Genomic DNA, 21,735 nt, shown 5'->3' on the forward strand with positions numbered 1-21,735 from the left:
CAACAACTTAAACCCCAAATTAACCAATACAAAGGAACACCTTTATACCTATATTAAAAATAATAAAATAGATAATATAAAATTATATATTCAAACATCTAACACTGCCCTCTACATTCGGACACTCAGTTACACAACCACTTTCAAACATGTGGTCAGCTTCTGGTCAGTTAACTCTTTCTCTCTTTGTGAACCTGACCGAAGAAGGTCCAAACGTTGGTTGCTCCTCATCGTAAAATATTTTCTCAACCCAAACCAGCTGTTTTTACACATAAATAGTGGGAAAGAAAAGACTGAGAAAAAAGGAGAAAAGAAGATGCTGGGTGTCATGAATTATAAAATGGCTGAAGCAAATGTATCAAAAAGACGCGTACAATAATACAGATGTGGACAGTGAAGAGCTAGAACAGGAAGAAGTAGAATGATGAGAGAGAATTTATAATATATAGTTAAAAAAAAACATGATAGAATATCACATACCTGATTCATGAGCATAGCAAACACAAAAAGTGCCATTTCATCCTCAAAGAGAGATAAGCCAGAAACAAAGGCCAAATGTAAACTTCTCCAATAGTTTTAATTTTATGAAATATGTTTTTTGTATCAATTCAAAACCCATCACACACTGTTGTAAGATAAAAATTTTACTCTATTAAAACTATGTGCAAATTAACTTTATTTTATTGTTAAAAGGTTTCACTTAATATAGGTGATAACTTTTAAAACATTTTTTTCATCAATTTACATATAATATTTGATGATTCGTTTTGGTAATTTCCTTCACTTATTCATACAGTTACTAAAACTGATAAGGCCTAGTGTAAACAGTCTATCCAACAGTGCCCTTGTCTGTGAAATATCACGTGATATAGTGAAGTACTGTAAAGTGATTTTCTTTGTAATTTATGATGCATATATCCTTTGGTAATATCTTCTAACAAGTTATATAAGTAGGGTCAGGCAGCGTTATTCAAACCACCTGTATGGTAAACTTTTACATACATTCACTAATTGTGGTAAATAGTTTTGTCTGTATAGAGAAACAACATATCAGGACATGTATTGAAATGAACTTGTTTGAAAGTTCAGAGAAATGATATTCAAGTACTCAAAAGCTTTCTTACAATTATATGTACAGTAATGTTCAAATGTGCCTGGTATGGAATGAACAGTAGTGATCCCCAACAGGTATGATAGTTTACAGCAAATGTACAAAGTTCATGCTGCTAACATAATTTGTTTTTTCTTACTATAAACAAATATACAGTTGTAATGAAGAATAAACTTGTAACAAAACAGTTATAAAACAAAACTGTCTTTTATGTACATATATAAGTATGAAATCAAAGATAAAAATAAAAATACTCCTTTGTTGTTTAGGTTTACTTAGAAATATGATTTTAAGTTTTGCACATTACTTGAAACTACATGGAGTACGATTATTAAAAGAAAGAAAAAAACTGGCAAAAATTTGTATTTTATGGATGATAAAACATTTAGAGGGTTTAAAATGATATACTAAAACATAAAAATTGAAGATCACATCTGGAACAAAAATAAATATCATAATCATAACTTATAAATACCATTTCCTAATGGCTGTTTTCAAAGATATTAAAGAAAAACTAAAGTTATCAAATATAACAACCTTTTATTCTTCTTAAACTATATGCATTTATGAAAGTGTGTATGAAGTTTCAAACAATTTCATATACTTGTCTTATTGTTGGAACAACATAGAGTAGACTTCCACTGGCTGCACAGAAACTCAGTAATCAGTAGTGGTCAGGTCAATTACTTAGTTCATTGAATCTACTGAATGTCTCAAGTCTCTGTTTTCACTTTATTGATTATTACAAGCTGAAGTTTGATGCATATATCTATAAAGCAGCGAGATCTAAAATAACATACATTTAAGTAAAGACTGTTTATGTAGAGTTAACTCATCACTGAAAATCTTGGATTTTTAATCCACATATACTATTTAATCTTCTTTACTGATATAGTGCATCAGCAAAAATTTATAATTTTTCCAGGGAAATTAATTAATTATGCATAAAGAATAAGGAAACATTCACATCATCAACACATGCTTCATATAAAAAAACTGCAGAAGCCATCAATCTCTGGAGAGTAAACAAAAATAATTAAAGTTGGAAAAATCTGATAAATGTATTCATATAAATCAAAATAAACCACTCGAGAAACAAATACAAAATTAAAGTACACATCCTTTACACAAATCACAACTAAAACCTCAACTCATCAAGTAATTATGAGAGCAATCACAGTTTTTCTAGGGTGCACTATTTCAATAAAATAAGTTATTTGATAAAATAAAAACAAAATTACTTTATAACCTATTATCACTAATTTTCTTTTAGAATCATCTCAACAAAACTTCTGATATATTTACATCTTTTTTCAGCAATCAAAAACTGAAGTTCATTTTGTCAAAGTAAATTGCTTCTTCAATGAGTAATGCCACAAAAATGAAAAAAAAAACTTGCATATTATTATCCTAAAATTCATCACTCACCCTATTTATAAAACGAAACTTTTCCTGTCTCAAGTGTTTACTTTTCACAGGACTATAGTATTGTACTTACTGCTAAATATTGGATGTTTCATGGTTTGAATAAAGTAATTTTATATCTTAGAATGATAAAGTAAGTTAATAAAGGACATTAATGTGAACTCAAGTATTGCTCAGTTGAAAAAAGATAATGTGGTTCAGTCCAGTAATGTAAGTGCTGTAAAAAGTGAGCCTTTCACCCTGGTAGGTTAAACTATTAAAAATTACTTCCTTTAAAAAACATGGCTTTTCATGAGCAAAAGCCTTGTAATGTTTAATAAAGTCTACCAAATTTTGTGAAGACACAATTAACATATTAGAAGTTAGTAGTATGTAAACTGTAACAAGTAAAAATGGTTATGAGATTTGTGTGATGGACTTTGTTGCTGTTTAAAGGATAAATTAAATAACCGTCTCACTACAGGTCTTCCTATGGTTAGGTGTCAAAGGAGGTTTCATCATCTTTGTATACTTTTATTCGAACTTTTCGTGTCCTAATTTTATGAATGTACTTCAGTAAGTTTGGTGTCACACTGTAGATTATAATTCAAATTCTAGAAATACACTTTAATTAATTTCTTAATTTAAAGATAAGTTTTACAACAAAGTTCTTGATTAACAAATTTTGTGTGCCACCTGGTATGTTGATTGCAGCTTTGGTAGATATTAGATATTTGTGATGTTCAAATATTACAACTATAGTTTCTTATGAATCAAAAAACTCAAATTACCAATACTGAAAAGCTGGAGTGTAAATTAAGAACTTCCTATCTTTTCTATTTGCAGAGTTATGACTAAATTTAACAAATCAAACATAATAGGAACTGCCGAAATCTTCATTTTTGTAAATACCTACTTATGTACACCTACTTCTGCCTCTAACATGTGAATAAACATTTGAAATATCAGAATACTTCCCTCCACATGGTTTCCTCAGTCTGTAAAAAGTGGGAAGTTTTCAAAATTATTTATTTGTCTTGCATCTTAATAGGAAGGGGAAAATAAAAATGTTATCCAAAAGAACAGTACTTTTTTTTTAAAACCAAAATACAGATCAGTTACTACGAGTGATAAGTCACAGTGAAATGCCACAATATTGATAGAGTAATTGGCAATACTTACTTATTTTAAAATGCATATATAAAACCTAAAAATATCATTTTGTTTTATATCTTTCAGGTGTAAAATATGACAAAGCTTAACAAATTTAAATACATTAAAACATCAAGTATTAAAAGTTCATCAACAATAAAACTGAAATGTCTGTTTCATTAGATTTTAATATACATTTGTTCACACCAAATATTGTTAAACTACATTACTTTAGATTCTAAAAATACAGTAAAAATACAGGTTTTATTACAGCAGTAAAAAACTATAACCAAGGAAATGTCAATTATTATAGGTAATGGTCTCAATTACATCAAACAACTTTTAAAGACATAATACAATGTTATTAAAAAAAAAGAGAGAGAGAACAAGTATTAATCAATGTGTAATCAAATGTAATTCTGTTTAATGTTAACAGAAAATTAAAAGCTTTCAAGTTATGACAGTATAAACTTTTAAGTTTTAATCTTTACATGAATTTTCCTATTCATAAAATAACTCTTGTCTACAAGTTGCAGATCTTTATTTATTTAGACTAAAATTTCCTTACACTGCAAACCTTACCAGTCAGTCTATAGTAAAGCTGTGCAGATATATAGATAATATTATACCAAATTATTAAGGTTTTCTGGGCACAGCTTTCTTAATATACACCACAGCTCACTCCAGAAAAAACTTTTCTGCTAGAAATAAAGCAAACCAATTAGGTTTAGATATCACCATCATTAATTGTGTTAAACTTTTAAAGTTATTATATTTTCATTTGTAAATAGGTATTCCAAACAAGTTATATTACGATGTTTACTTATTTGATACAGAAGAATTTGTCCATCATAAAAAGGTTTTATAGATAAAGTACATGAAATTCACTGTAGTTTCTCATTGGTTGGTTTGTGAACTGGTGGTTTATGACACAAAGCAACAAAACTATCTGCGCGAATAAGTGGTAAAAATACTAAAGTAAAATATTATACAAATTAAAAATACAGTTTAAAACCAAATAATCTTCCAAAGGCAGGTAAAACATTTAAATAGAATTAAAAAACCAATGTTCCATAAATATTTTAAAATACAAGTTCGACAGTGTCACCATTCATAATGACATTGTCCATGGTCAGAGATAAACCTGTGAAAAATGCATGTCTAAAATGGCACCACCACTCAGATTCATAACAGCACAACAGTAAAATGTAAGCTATTGAGACTTGAACGTCACAAAAGCCACATATTGGTGGATCAGCCCCAAATAAAACTATTGATTATTAAACTGTGACAGATCATAGCCTAGCTAGGATAACTTCCTCCTTCAAATACTTACTGAAACAAGATGGATAAAGAGAAACAGAAGATTTGATTTAGAAAAACTTATGATATTGCTCATTCCATGATGACTGCCAACTGGTACGAAGCTGAGCCTTGAATACAGTAGTGAAGTTCATATACAGAACAAGCACGACAGTGACAGCATCAGAACAGACTGACTTAGTGTCAGCAAACTCGTTCCTGTGAATACCAACATGGCCAGTTATCCAGAGAAACTGGATGTGAACATAAGATAGAAGAAAAATAGGACAGCCAGTGTTGAATGTTGCAAGAACAAGGTGAGAATTAGCATAAAGCAATTCTCTGAACAGTAAAGAGTGAAGAGAGTTGGTGTAAATAGTACAGTAAGTGTACTGCGTAGCTTCTATATCATCCAGAACAAGAGAAATGCCATACAACGTGACAGTGAACATAGAAACTGTAGAGGGGATTTTGTATGAAACCACCTAGCTACAACAAAACATAGCAGATCCCATAGACTTAACTGATTTCAAACCATCTGTATAATTGGGAATGGAAGAATGGTTCAAAATAAGTTTGGCAATTAAAATAGTACAACCAGTTGGAAGTACCAACCTTCCTCAGATGACTCAGAGAAAGGTAACAGGCAGAGGTGGTTATAGTGTGATGGGCTGATCGGTGGAGACAGCAACATCAATCTATGACACACCGAAGTCAGTCAGCTACACCTAAATATGATGACCAAATGGAAGAATGGCAGACTGTATATTCCCAACAAGTATAGGCAGTGGAACCTAGTGTACAGACTCTGAACTGGAGAAGTGTGGAAAGACCCTGTTCCAGGCTGAAGTCTCAGATGATGAATAGGGTACAGCATCTTTCAAGGCCAAGGCTCTGGCAGAAACATAGATAAGAGACAAATAGTCTAATTTTGAACAAAAAATCAATCTGCTCCACAAGAGGTGGAAGATGTTCAGTGCCCTTGTACACTTTGTATTGTCGGTTGGTTAAGTTTTATTACTGTATATATTTGACAGTTATAGGGTCAGAAAGGCATTGTGAGGTAATAAAATCAAAAGCAGCCAAACAGGAAATGTTTAGAAAACTGAGGCTGTGCTAAAATAAATATTGTAATTGTATTTCAGAATCTGCAGTTACTTTGTACTTTCAACATATTTTTTGCTATTTTCATTACAGTAGGTGTTATGGAAGAGAAGATAAGAGATCAAGTTTAAAGTTCTATGAAAAATTAAAAATTTTTTTTTCATTTAGAAGGTATTATCAGCAATGTAAATAAAACATTAAAACCATAAGGTGAACATAAGTAATTGTGTTATTGGCATGAAAACCACCCTTTATTCAGAATTGCTTTATGAAGAATTCATAAATTAATGGATAAATGTTTTGTAAAGGCAACTTACTCAAAATATCCGTTTATAAAAGGCTTGTAATGTTTACATAAAAATTTGCCAAAACTCATGATGATAGACTTAGTATATTTCGAACATTACAGTAGTTTATGTAGTTTCTTGATTACATGGAGATTACAGAACTGGTCATTCTCACCAAGCTCATATACAGGCTTAAAAGAGTATAATTTAATTGATAATGGAATATGCATGTGGATCACAATCAGTAGCCTAAATGTTTTAGTTTGAAGTGATTTTTTTTTTAATTCCTTAGATACACTTACCATTTTGGAAACGTCTAATAAGCTTAATTTTCTTTTCACTTTTAATAAAACACCACCAGTGACTTCATCAGGAAAACTGCTCTTGATTGGATGCTGTAAAAAAACTACTTTTTCTAAATTTACTTGCTACACTTAATTTTAAACTTTAGTGAGGAACAAAATTAGGGAGAATGTTTATAATACATAATATGTTGTTTGATTTTCAATGTCTCACAATTAATCTTTTTGTTAAAATACAGTTTATTAGTGATTATTTGGTATTTCATACTTTTGAATTGAGGTGGTTAACTACTTCAGACACATTTCAGTTACTTTCTTAACCATAATGTTTGCAAGTCTTTCTACAATTTTTTATCATATCATATGTCTTTATTGAAGAAATTATAATAAAATAAATTTTATAATCGTAAAATCCTTTTCTATGGGTAAAGATTAAGTACAGAAAATCTTAGTGATTTACATAAAAAACATAATTAAAGAAAAAGTTATTAATTCAAATTCTGTTAAACATTCATGAAACAAAAAGTAACTTCTGAATTACAAGATGTCAAGTGCCTCTAGGATCAAACTACTTCATAAGAAAGATAATCAATATATCTTGCTCTGATCCACCAAATACTTATGAAGTAGTGTACAACTTTGGTCTTCTTAGACAAGAAGGCATAGTGATGTACAAAGGACTGTTCAGGGTGATGTAACTTAAATTGATTATCATGTAAAAAAGAAGAAAATTATCTTTCTATACAAGTCACCAGTTGGGGTGGGGGGTGATTTACTGACTGAATCTGAAGCAATATGACTATATTTAATTTCATATGGTTGGTTGGTTGATTTAGTGGCACAAAGCAGCTAGGCTGTCTGCCAAACATCCGGTGAAAAGGTAAAAGTAAAGTAAATGTACTAAAATTCATAAAAGGAAATGAATGTAAAACGAAACAGCATTTAGAAACATAAACAGCATTAAACCAATGTTGACATCCAGTCTACAATGTTAAGAGAGAAACTACAGTCAGAGAAGTTGCAAAGGACTTTCAAAGGGATAGTTGCAAAGGGATAGTTCAAACAGCAGCGTTAGTCACCTGAAGTTGGCCTTTCCAGTCCTGATGTTTAGTAATTTAATGTTAAGGCAATTTTCTGATTTCAAATCAAACTAGAGAGACTGTGATTCTTAAAAGGGAAACACATTAAAAAAGGTTTAATGTATAAATTAAAAACTTAAATGACATTACAAAGATTAATGGCCTTTAAAAAACTAAAAACGTAATCAAGGTAGATAGTGTCACCATCACCAATAACACTGTTTAATGTTACAGACAAACTTTGAGACCAAACAGTGTTAAAATGGTGCTGTCGTTGAGAGTCATAAATATAGCAAGAAAGTGAAATCTGAGTGTTACATAGACTACATACTGGTGCATCAGTTTCAAATAAAATAAAATGACGAGTCAAAAAACTGTAAACAATGCTTAGTCTAGTTGGAACAACTTCTTCCTTCCGGTCAAGACGGCCAAAGTCCAATACAGGGATTTAGTTGGAAAAGCTTGTTTTCTCGTTGCTTACTCTGGCATGGAGCTGAGCCTTGAATACAGGACCACAGTCCATGTATGAAACAGGCACAGCAGTGATAGCGCCAGAGCAGATAGATTTAGCTGCCATGTCTGCTAGCTCATTTCTGCGAATACCAACGTGGCCTGGTATCCAGAAAACTAAATAGAAGTAGATGTTAAAGAGAAATGGGCCAGTCGGTTTTGAATATCGGGGAGAACAGGGTGTGAACCAACGTGAATTGATTCCAGGGCCAGTAGAGAACCAAGCGAGTCAGTATAAATAGTGCAGCTGGAGTACTGCTTAGCTTCAATATGATCCAGGGCAAGAGAAATGGTGTACAGTTCAGCAGTGAACAAAGAAGCTATAGAGGAGGTTCTGCTCACAACCACCGAACTGCAACAAACCATAGCAGAGTCAACAGAGTCACATGATTTGGAACCATCCATGTAAACTGAAACGGAAAGATTGTTCGAAAGATGTTCAGTAAAGAAAAGACGGTACTTCCAATCAGGAGTATCTGCTTTTCTCACAAGACATAAAGAAAGGTCACATTTGGGGACTTTAAAAAGCCATGTTAGGATGGTCTGCAATGTTATCCAAGTACAGACCCAATTCATCCAACTATGCCTGGACACAAAGGCCAAAAGGAGCAAGGGCAGATCGTCTGTTCTGAAAAAGTTTGCCCACCGAGGAAAGAAAACACAACTCAAGGTGAGATGCTTTGGTAAGTAACAAAGGATATAGTGAAGAAGTTGCAAACGGCAAAGGTGCAAAGAAGGTACATGAGACTCTACATATATGGTCTTAACCCGGGAGGTGCAGAAAGCCACTGTGCAGAGTTAAAGTCCTTGATGATGAATGGGGTCCAGTATCTTTAAGGCTGAGGGTCTGGCAGAGCCATAGACCAGTGATCCATAGTCGAGTTTTGATCAAATAAGAGAACAATATATCTTTAACATAGAGCATCGATCCACTCGCCAACTGGTGGAAGAGAGGACATGTAAGATGTTCAGTGCTCTTATACATTTGACCCATAGCCACTTAATGTGTGGTATATAGGTCAGCTTACGGTCAAAGATAAGCTCCAAGAACTTGGTCTCAGGGACAACAGGCAGCAAAACTTCACCGATCCAGAGTTCAGGATCAGGTTGAATACCCCATTGGTGGCAAAAGTTCATGCAAACGGTTTTAGAGAGAGAGAAATTAAAGCCGTTTGCCGTGATCCACTTCAGTAGACGATTGAGGGTAGTTTGTAGTGCCGATCAATATATCTCAGGTTCGACGACTGACATGATATGTGAAAGTCGTCGACGTAGAGCCCGTTTGCAACAGAGAGAGGGAGTTGTTCAGTGATGGCATTAATCTTTATACTGAAAGGTGTGACACTCAAAACACAGCCCTGAGGAACTCCAAGTTCCTGTGGAAAAAAAGTGGAAAGTGTCAAACCAACACAAACTTGGAATCTCCTGACCATTAAAAAATTTTCAATAAAAATGGATAAATGGACACGTAACCGAAATATATGTGGGTCTCACAAAATGCTATACCTCCATGTTGTGTCATTAGCCTTCTCAATGTCAAAGAATATTGATACAAGATGTTAACGTTTGAGAAAGGCTTCTCTGATTGATGTTTCAAGTAGAATTAGGTGGTCCATGGTGGAGTGCTGTCATTGATACCCACACTGGGTGGGTGAGAGGAGGTTCTCTGATTCAAGGAGACAAACAAGACAAGCATTAACCATTCTCTCTAAAGTCTTACAGAGACAGCTTGTCAAAGCAATTGGACACGAGTTTGAAGGAATCTTGGGATCCTTCCCAGGCTTAGAGAAAGGTAAGATAATAGCCTGATGCCAGCCATTAGGAAAAACATTCTCCTGCCAGATCTGGTTAAAAACAATAAGAAGTATATCAAGAGTAGAATGAAATAGATGGCACAGAATGTCATAGTGTACATCATCTGATCCAACAGATGTACTGCCAGACCGATGAAGGGCTAGTTTCAGTTCCACCACTGTAAACGGATGATTATAGTCATAGAGACAATCAATTCAAAAGGAAAGAGGTGATCGTTCATCCCAAGTCTTGATGGCTAAGAAGGTGGAAGAACAAGCAGAAGTGCTAGACACCCAGCAAAAGCTTTCACCTAGAATATCGGCAATGCTCAGGATATCAGCTACTTCCTGGTCATCAGAGAGTAAGATTGAGAGAGGACAGAATTGTAGTGCCCACTTACCTTTCGATTCTTATCCAATATGACTGTGGAACTGGTGGTTGAAAATATGCCAGTTGTGAACTTAATCCAAGATTCTTTCTGGCTTTGATGTCTTACCCACCTAGCATGTGCACAGGTCCGCTGGAAAGTGATGCAGTTTGAAAGTGTGGGATATCTACGGAAAGTATCCCACCCCTGTTTTTGAGCCTTTCATGCCTTGTGGCAGGCAGAATTCCACCAGGGATGAGGATATGGTGGAAAATGTGTAGAGGTTTCAGGAATACATTGAGCAGCTGCTTCTTTTATACAGTCACTTACTCCTGCCACACAGTCATCTTTTGATTGTTGACAGACGATGGCAAGATCAAGTTCTGCAAGAAACAATGACAGTGGACCAGTCTGCTTGATCCTTCTTCCACCGGGGCATGCGGGTTGGGTGGCATCGGCCACGGCTAGTCTCTCTCAAAAGTATAGTAAAACGAACACTGCCTCGTTGATTATTGTCAACCCTCCATGAAAAATGGGAGAATAATGAGAGGAAGCACATTGGGAGATCAATAGCAGTAAAGGACTGACTAGGTGCATGAGAATAAGTGGAATGACCAGTATTGAAAAGAGAAAGGTTGTGATCAAAGAGCTTATGATCTACAGAGCGACCCCTCCTATCAATAATAGCAATTCCCCAGAGGGGATGATGTCCATTAACGTCCCCCAGGATAAAGAAGGAAGACTGAAACTGTTCAACAACAGAGACAGCTCGTCAAAGCAATTGGACATGAGTTTGAAGGAATCTTGGGATCCTTCCCAGGCTTAGAGAAAGGTAAGATAATAGAGATGTCAATGTTTCCACCAATATGTCTCCAGAGCGAAGCTTCTTTACTGATTTTGGAGAGCCAGCAAGTCCCTCTAGTCCCTTTTGAATAAAAAAGAGGACATTTGCCCTAAAGGTTTTTCCGAAAGAGAATGTAATATAAGAAAATGAGGTACAACAGGTGTTACAGATGTTGAAGAATGCTGCTCAGAGTCTTCAAGACATGGTAGTTTACCTACACACTGTTTTATCACTATTTCATTTGAGTTTTTATTTGGTGGATCCATCATAAAAAAGGAATATTTCGATGCCCACTGACCCCAACCCTCCAAAGCTCTACGAGTGGATGCACTACAATGCCAAACAAGGACAGTGCAGCAATGCCAGAATTTTGTAAACACTATACCCAAACACCAGCATCAGACACATACAATGTCCACAACACCTGTTGATAACAACCAACACTGGTATTTGGTTGACACTAGCCCAAGTGGACGAGCCAACTGACCCACGGAGGGCCATCCCAAGATGCTCATCTACAGGAATTCAGGGCCAAAGTGATGTGTTAGTGTTTGACCCCTCAAACACTAGGTTTCTCTCCTCCTCTTCACGGGTCATCAAGCAGGGCAAATACATGGGTGGATGTTTAGATCCCAGAGGAGGTAAACTGAAAGAACAGAACCTTCTCTGGGAGGTCCCCTCACCGTGTACAGGAATCCACATCAAGGGAGTGGTGTAAAACAACAAATAAGTTGATAGCATGCTTTATAACTGTTATGTCCCAGTATTAGAAAGAAAATGAACCACTGCCTGATAAACAGCAAGAAGTATCAAGAGGTTAATGTGAAGATCTAACTCCTCTCAAGACCAATGGCCCAAGAACTCCTGTTTAATGCAGTATGCATTCATGACCCTGATAATGACACATCTATGAAGACATGGCCAACCAGACAGGTAATAAGATTAGGTATCTTCACTGTAATATTTTTCCTTTCTAACCACCAAAGAAAGTTGAACTGAAGGAAAGAAAATGGAATATCCGAAAATCCAAAGGGTAGGTGATGAGGTGCCAATGAACTTGTAGTACGCACCAGAAGGAGAGCATTCAGGCATGGTCCAGACAGATAAGAGCTTCCAGTGATGTCCAAGTTCCTGGAAGAAATAAAACCTCTATAGCAAGGATAAATGATGCTGATAGTGCTCACTGAACTGAAACTTCCATTAATTGCAGACAAAGATGAAGAGGCTAAGGTCAACTAATATGTAAATTATAAATCAAACAACCCTAGATAAAAAAATTCAGTGGGGTGGATAGCTGACTTCTCCACCTTGATGAAACTCATACCACATCAATGTCTCTAAAGAGGAATTTGGTGTGAGAGAAACAGAAAAAAATGATGTGACACTTGAGCAATAGGATGTAAAGATAAACATGAGACAAGTCTAATTTTTTCATCCAAAGCCCTGGAAAAAGGACAATCTGAGAGAAAAAATTCCATGGTAGGTCAAGAAACATCAAGGAAGAAATTGAAATGGAAGAGACTGAAAACAGGACACCAAAAGCTTGTCTTTGTAGGAGTGGCAAATTCAGGAATAGAATCCTGAAAGCACAAGACAAAACTGTTTGATGACACCTTTGATGAGAAGGTCTTGAACTGCTTCTGTGAGATGTTGTACAAAATGGGATCTTAATAGAGGGAAGAAATTAGAATAGGGGATTAGGTGAGAAATGTGGGGAAAAGAAGATTCAATCCTTCTCACAAAATGCAAATAATCCATGAGCTAGTGGTAAAAGTATCCCACACTTCTGAAATATAAGCACACCTGGCTCCAGTGGAATCTGAATCCAATGAGTAATTACTGGAATTGGAGACATCATACAAGGTATCAGTAAACAACAGCATAACATGTTGACATGGTCAAGAAAGAAGGAACTGGTGAAGGAGATGAAAGAGAAAGCTGAGGCAATGAAAAGTAAGGGAACTGTGCAATCTACCTGATACAACATGAGACTCCGAGGAAGCCCACCAAACACCACACTATAAAATAAAAAGGTCTGACATTGTCATGCTAAATCAAAAAGTGAAAATTGTGTTCATTGCATAGAGGGAATCAGCTGCAATAGGAGGATGTGCTACACTCCTATTAGTGGAGGGTTGTTGAATGCTAATTTAGACACTTAAACACAACTGAGCCATGTGGCATACACGTGTAATTAGATAGTAATTCAAAGCTCGTAGTGAGTGATAATCTGTGCACTATAAGGAAATCATATTAAAAATAGCTATAACTGTGTGAAAGGGTGAGTAATTGCATTAGAATTTCAATGTGTGTTTTTCCAGTAAAACTTTACATATTATGTTATTTTCCCCATTCTAACTCAACACCTCACATACCATGAATACATATTGCCCTTTTTATTCTCTAGAATGACTTCATAACACATTTGTTTTTTTGAAATAGCTTTAAGCCCTTAACAATATATGTATATTTATGTTTAAATTTTATTGCTCTATGAACTGTGTCTAACTAATAATACCACCACACAAGATGTAAAACACTTTGCAAACACGTAACTTATATTTTATTTACCTTTATAATAATAAATAATACACATGAAAAACTAGAAATATAGTATTTAAATGGGTATTTTTTTTATCAAGTCTCAATTAAAACTAACTATTATTATAATGGTATTACTACACTAAATGATTGTTAGTTTATCAAAAATGCAACAAATAATACAAAATAACATGCAAAAAGCACATATTGTGCTAGGACTATAAAAATTTAGCTAAACTTGCCAATGTGTTTTCTGTGGGAATAAAATTTGCACTGGAAGCAAAATAGACAAACTGCTACACAAAACAATGTAACATAATATGCAGTGTGTTGGATTAACTATTTGGATTTCTATTGGTTATAAGTAATACAGTTTTAAATATCAAAGAAAACTAAATATTGGAAACTTGTGAAAGAGAAAAACGTAATGTTTGGGCGTGACTAAAGGGACTTGATTTTCTAGTTTATTGCTCTATAACCAAATAATATTGTAGGTTATAAAAAATTATACTTTGTCTGAGAAATAACAATATTATAATGAGCAACTTGTGTTAAATTTTGTGCTTCTTGGAGATGTGGTAAATAAATAATAAAAGGGTAAATACGTAAAGGTAAAATATCACAATTCTGAAACAATGGAAAATTGAAGACATTTTTAAATGTTGTCTTATAAAACTAAAAAGTTTCCAATTTTGTATTACAAGCTAAGTTTTGTTACCAAGTTTATATACCATGATAATAAAAGTAATTTAGTTAAATTTTGAATATAACTCAGTGATCTCTCATGACATGCTTCTAGTAATATAATTAATGTAAATATAAAAGAATAAAAACCCAAGCACTAACACTCAGGTACTCCACAAATAACAAGGGTACAGTTTGAATAAGGCACTCAAGTGATCAATGTTTCTATGAAAGTTTATATAGTCTCAAACCAGGTACTCTACATGTAAACCATAAATATGTAAAAAGCTACTGATCATGTAAGTATTTAATTTATACACTGAACTTTCAGAAAAACATGCCATTCATATACTGGTTGACTTGCCAAACCTTTATCTTTATTTATAATTACTTTCACTTTCATTTCTTTTGTAAATTATCCGATATTTCCAGCTGTTATTTCATTCAATTGATCCAAAATAACAGTTCTGTTCCAATGAATGATTCAACTGATATAATATGGGCATAACGTTAAAATATAAAAAACGATATCAAGATACCAGCAAGACTTATTTTATAATTGTGTTATTGGTCTATGAAATGAGTTACTGTTAACACTAGTGGAGGTCAGCATTTAAAGAGAACATAAGAGAGAGATCAATGTGTTCTTTCTGAATAAAATCTCCATTTTCTCAGATAAGGATATTTAAGGACAGCCTTGTAGGAACAAATGGCACCTTGTTGTGCTTATTTTGTTTTTAATAAACTATTTTGATAATTTACTTTTTAACCTATTTCACAGCTTTAAGCTACCCTAAATGTTACTTTAAACTGTATAACTATTCAAGGTATTATGAATATTTCTAAATTCCATCTCTTTTCTCTGTATTTAAGTAATCTACATCTATTCTTCACACATGTTAAACTGAAGATAAAAAAATCAAAAACAACATTCACTTATTATTAAAAAGACAGGAATATGAAAATGTATTATAAATTAAAATATACATATAGAAAGACAATCTCAGTTCCTATTAAGCCTTATTCAAAACTTAGATAATATAAACTCAAGCAAATTACTTTCACCTGCTTTACTTAATTATTAATAAAGGTAATTTCCAAGATTCTATAAATAACTCAGAGTGTGGTATGTGACTAACATGGAAATTTTGGTCTATTTACATATGTATATATATCACTATTCATTTTGGCTAATGTTGGTTTTTACTTACCTTAATATGGTAATAAATAAATGCTGGTTAAATTAAACTGCTGAATGGCACCAAAATATTTTTCAACAAACTGAATGACAAGTCACTTGAAATGTTTAAATTTTTTAAAGTTACATGAATCTAAGCAGACACTAAAAACTATAGAAATTAATTTATATTCTACTTACAAGAGTGTCTTAACATACATTCTTGTCAGATGGTTCAATTCACGTAGATAGTGCCCAGCATGCTGAAGCTTGTTTCTGTTTGTGGCACAACACCACTAATATTATGCAAAATTCTGCTTTACCACATGTAAGAAAGAGGTGTATTATCCAACATGAACTTTCAGACAGGCTGGAATCATGACTTATCTGGGTGATTACCTAACAACACGGCATTAAAACATTTAAACGTGAGGTACAGCTCAACACAAGTACTTGTTTATAAACAACTTATTCTACATTTTCAGAGATTTTGTATCTCAAAAATTATATCCCAGTGATCCCTTCATTTACTCTGAATATTTTTATGTAGATCAAATTTATAAAATAGTAGGTTATGCTCTAATTAATATATATTAAATAGAAAGTGTTATTTTTCTATCTCATTTTCTCAAAAAATAATACTTTTTACTTACCTGAAAGAAAAAATAAAGACACAAAAATATAACTACTTTTTTCTACCTTTAATCCACACATGAATTTTAATACTTACACAAAAGACACAACATATAATTTGTTCACTAGCACATACTATTACTCAGTTTTTCTAGTTTGGTGTTAAATCTCTCTTATACAATGCTTAAATAATAATTATATACAAACAGAGACTTTGAAGAAGTTTGATTTTTATTTTGTTGAGGTATATTAAATATAACAACACCATGAACCTTACAATAACATAATTTGAAAAAAAAAAACAGCTGTCAGGTTTGCACACAGCTGAGCCAGTTTTCTATCATAAATTCAAATGTTATAAGTTTAAGACTGTGACTTGAAATGTCAACTCTATATATTTCATCAAATTTTCACACACTTTACGAGAAGGATAACATTATTTGTGAATATGGATGTCTGTCCACTGCATACAAATAAGAAAATAAAAAGAAACAAGCAAAAACCAATTACATGTTATTATGAGAATACAATTATAATATATGCAAGGTTTTTTTAAAAGTGAATTTACTGGATGCATATTAATTTTTATGTATATTGTTAAAATTTAATCAAAAAATCTTTTTTAGGGCAAATGCTTTTAAAATTCAATTTTCATCTAAATTTGTAGCATCAAAATAATTTTTGAAAAGCGAAGTTTAAGAATATCATTTATGTTATTTTATTCTTCAGACATATTTTTATTTTAAAGAAACAATACACGTGAATTAACTACACCTGAAGATTTGTTGTTTCTATTTGAGTTTCAATTACCTCTATTGTATAATTTTTTTTTAATTTTGTTCAGAAACTAAATGTTTTGTTGATTTCTAAGTATTTATGTGTTTGTAATTAAGCACAAATATACACAATAGGCTATCTTTGCTTTACCCACCATGTGTATCAGAACACAGAACCAATTTTCTAACATTAAAAGTCCACAGACTGTGCTGCTGGTAATGGTGCAAGAATTCTAAGAACTCTGTTAACAAGTGCAAAAACATGAATAACTCATTCAAACTTTTGAAATAGGGGTGTTATAAAGTCATTCTGTTGTTAACAAATGCATAACAAGTGATAACTGTTTGAAAATGTGATAAGTACTCATAATACCAACACTGCTGTAAGAATATTATTCCAAATAATACTACAAAAACTTGTACAATAATTAAGTTTCATGCAGAATGATACAAAAATATTAAAATGATTAACATCAACAGCGAATGCCTTTATAAATTGTATAAACCTCACAAACAATATTATAAATTAGTGAGAAAATAAACACTTCATTAATATTGTAAAAACTTCTAAGTGTCAAATATTATTGTACTGTCAGTACAAATATTTAATACTAAATATTAAGCTATTTGTTAGACCTCAAGCATGAAGCAAGAACATCATAATTCGTAGTTTCATTACAAGTACTAAACTAACAGAATTCAAATCATTAAACTATAGAAAAATGGCCCTGTAAATATTATAGACAATATATGTTATTCATTTACTCAAACTGTTCTTAATATAGTATCACTACTACTGGGATTCTTAACCAACCTAATTAAAATTGTCTTACTCTTACGTAGTGGTCTGAGGTGGTTAAGGCGTTCGACTCGTAATCTGAGGGTCGCGAGTTCGAATCCCCGTCGCACCAAACATGCTCGCCCTTTCAGCCGTGAGGGCGTTATAAGGTCACGGTGAATTCGTTGGTAAATGAGTAGCCCAAGAGTTGGCGGTCGGTAGTGATCACTAGTTGCCTTCACTCTAGTCTTACACTGCTAAAGTAGGGGCGACGAGCGCATAGCCCTCGAGTAGCTTAGCGCGAAATTCAAATCAAACAAACTCTTAATTATTACGACATTTTTATCTCATTGTTACAACTTCCCTCGCGCTTTATTACTCATGGCTTACAACATGTGCATTTACAACTTAAAATTATAATTAAATCTAAGCCTGGTTACAAGAGGCCTACATATACATAACAAGCTGTTGTGTCACTTCAGTTTCCAGACAGTAAATCTGGCTCAAAATCGAATAAGACATTCAATTTCATTCAGTTTGAATCGGATTCTAAATCATAATATACCTTTTCTTCAAAGTTTAAGTATCAAATACGTCCGCATAATGAAGATATTCTAGTAATAGCAGATTAATAATATATTATTGTGGTGATTCATAAAATGATTTAATTAACAAGAATCAAATGATTAACGCTAACTACAAATTTCAATGACTACAAAATCAAATAAACCTTGTTACCACGCTTTCAATAACGACATCGTTCTCTCTCTCTCTCTCTCACGGTATATGTTTATACCCTGGAGGGGTTCTCTTTGACCACTTCCTCCTCCCCGTATTTATGTGGTCTTGCAGAAGTGGAGTTTGAAGTGAATATTATGTATGTAAAATTGGTTCGTTTGGGTTGAGAATTTTTTTTTACGTAGAGGAGCCAAACGAGCCGTTTTTACATATATATTTTTCTTTACAAGTGGGTTTTCTCGACATCACTGATTGAACTGAATATTATTTTGGTTCTTTTTAGGGCAATGTCTATGTATTGTTGAACATATATAGTTGTTATTTTGCCCTATCAGCAGAATGTCAAGTTTGTTGGTGGCACTATTTTTTAATCAATTTATATTATTTTTATATTTTTGTTTAAAATACAAATTTACTGGGGAGAGATGTTTTGGACCAACTTCATCATGTATGAGGTATCTGTCTAGTTCGCATAGTAATTCATTTTTCATCTAATTCTTATCGAAGTTCGTTATTGTACTATGTAGGTGTCTATCTGGTGTGGTTGGTATGTTCCAATATTTATGTATGAATTGAGATGATATTGTACTTGGAACTCTGTATGCTGTTGTGAGGAGTGTGTTTTGGATTGTTTGCATTTTGTTTTAATTATTTTATCGCTTACAGTTATCCATGCTGGAGCTGCATAATCTATTACTAGTCTAATATATGCTCTGTAGATTTTTAGTATGTTGTCTGTAGATGTTTCACTGATTTTGCCAGTTTGACTCCCAGCACAGTTAATTCTTCGCCAGACTTTATTTTTAATTTTGTTGACATGATTAATCCAATTTAATTTTGAATCATAAGTTAGAACTAAAAATTTTGCCGATGGGGCAGTCTGATCAATGACTACACTTACAAATCATATCCTAACTCAAGCATGCAGCCTGATCTTCACAACTTTCACCTTTGAATCAGTGTGGCCAATGACAGTCAAGTAGCTTTTCTGACGACTCCACATAGACTACATTTTAAAGAAGCATCAAAAACAAATTAATAAATGTTTCTTTTCAATAAACCTATTTGTAAAAACTATGTGATTTGAAAACAATCAATAATTATACATTTTTTTTCATTTTCAATCTGTGATACATGCACGGACACACAACAAATTCAATTTTTTTGTGACTAAGTTACTTTTAAAGTTTCGTTTGTTTCAGAAGTTTTCACGCAAAGCTAATCAAGTTACTTTCTACGCACAGCCCCCATAATTTTGAACTGATAGACTAGAATTTGTTTATTTGATTTCTTTATTTCGTATAAAGCTACACAAGGACTATATGCGCTAGCCTTCCCTAAGTGTAAGATTACAAAGAAGCCAGCTTGTCATCACTACCCATCACCGACTTTTGGACTACTCAGGATACGACTTGCACAGCAGGAGAAGATTGCACTAATCACCTATTCATGTCGGGTTAATAGATTAAAGCGAAGGCAGTTAATTAATAGTATACCAATGCCACTTTTTTTTTTTAAATTAGTGTTGTTTGAAAAAGTAATGTGTTTTGGTTGACGTTAGATACGAAACTGTATGGGGATCGGAAATTAAATGACTCTTTCTTGTGACCTTTCTCACGTCTTACTGAATCACTATGTCAATTTTGGTGCTCTTTTATCAATAAATGTGGAAACGTTTAACGAACAGATGCACACGTATAGTGACGTTTATTTAGATAGAAGATGAAGGTTCAACTCACCCCTTCATGACTTTCCTCAAATCATCGTACGTCACAGTGTCAAGTTTTGTGTTTATTGGTCAAGAAATGAAGAAACGTGGAAGGAAAAGTTATTCAATGATAGTTATTGTTTCATTTGACAATAGTATTTGTAAATGCATGGCTGTTGTCGTTCATTGATAAAACAATGGTTTAAACAATGTATTACGTCCACCTAAATCATAATTACAGAAAAAGAAGTTACCTGTGTTAAAATCATCATTTAATAGCCAGCAGATACTTCAGTAAAGAAGTTGATACAACGACTGAAGCTACTTTTGTTATATAATGGAATATTTCTCGTACTAAACGCCCATATTCTCATGGTGAATTTGTTAACAAGAATATAGCTGAAGTTGCTGCAGTGTCACATCCAAATAACATAAAACTTTATGTTATTAAAGCACAACCAGCACTCAAGTGTAAGCACAAGTGTAATTATTAGCACAACCAGTAGCTTCACGCCACACTACAGAGAGACGTATCTCCCAGATCAGTACTGAAGTTGCACGCAAAATTCAAAATGATTCAAAGAATTTCCTTGCATTCAGCTTAGCCCTTGACGAATCTATAGACATACAAGACAACCCACTACTGGCGGTATTTATTCGTGATGTTTCCTCTGATGTAACTGTGAAAGAACAGATGTTGGACTCACTGGCACTAAAAGAAACAACTTGTGGTGTTGATATTAAAAATGCGCTTGACAGAGCCTTAACAAATGCTGATATTCCACTGGGTAAACTCGTCAGTGTTGCAAGAGGTGAAGCACCTGCAATGGTGGGGAAAAATGCAGGATTAATTGCACTTATAAAAAGTGATCCCAGCTTTACAGAGTTTCTCCCTGTTCACTGTATTCTTCATTGTTAACACCTGGCAGTCAGGTGCTTCAAGTATGAAAATGTTATGAAACTTGTTCGTGAAATTGTCAATTCCATACGATTAAATGGGAAGATACATCAACAGTTCGAAATTGTTATTGAAGAACTGGAACTTGAAGATAAACCCAGTGATATCTCTTTCTTTTGCATTGTTAAGTGGTTGTCAACCAGCAATGTTTTAAATAGGTTTGTGGATCTGATGGAACCTATCTTTACTTTTCTTGAAGAAAAGAAAAGATTCTGTCCTCAACTGGGAAATTATGAATGGATGCAAGATCTAATTTTCCTTAGTGATATTATGAGTCATCCGCAAACTCTCAACTTGGCACTCCAGGGAAAGGATAAGATTCTTTCTAACCTTACTCAGACAATTTTCAACGTTAAGAATAGAATAAGAATCTTTAAAGAGACACATTGTGAAGAAACTTCAATTACTTTCCCAATCTCAAAAGAAGAGTAAATATCTTCCTTGATACTGAAATTAAAAAGCCACAAATTGGAAGAATATAAAGAT

The 21,735-nt window shown here is 33.3% G+C and overlaps 1 protein-coding gene across 2 annotated transcripts in view; it reads right to left on the reverse strand.

Annotated features, from left to right (window-relative positions):
* Nucleotides 1-1,604: 1,604 nt before the first annotated feature.
* The window catches only part of LOC143223814 (dynein axonemal heavy chain 6-like), a 753,870-nt gene continuing 733,739 nt past the window's right edge, over nucleotides 1,605-21,735 (reverse strand). For both annotated transcript variants that reach the window (XR_013013113.1, XR_013013101.1), the window contains exons 4-5: nucleotides 6,663-6,755; nucleotides 1,605-3,513 (exon numbers count right to left, since the gene is read on the reverse strand). The gene's annotated coding sequence lies outside the window, so the exon portion shown is untranslated. The remainder of the gene's footprint in view (nucleotides 3,514-6,662; nucleotides 6,756-21,735) is intronic.

The sequence above is a fragment of the Tachypleus tridentatus genome, chromosome 8, assembly GCF_004210375.1.
Source record: "Tachypleus tridentatus isolate NWPU-2018 chromosome 8, ASM421037v1, whole genome shotgun sequence".
Lineage (NCBI taxonomy): Eukaryota > Metazoa > Arthropoda > Merostomata > Xiphosura > Limulidae > Tachypleus > Tachypleus tridentatus.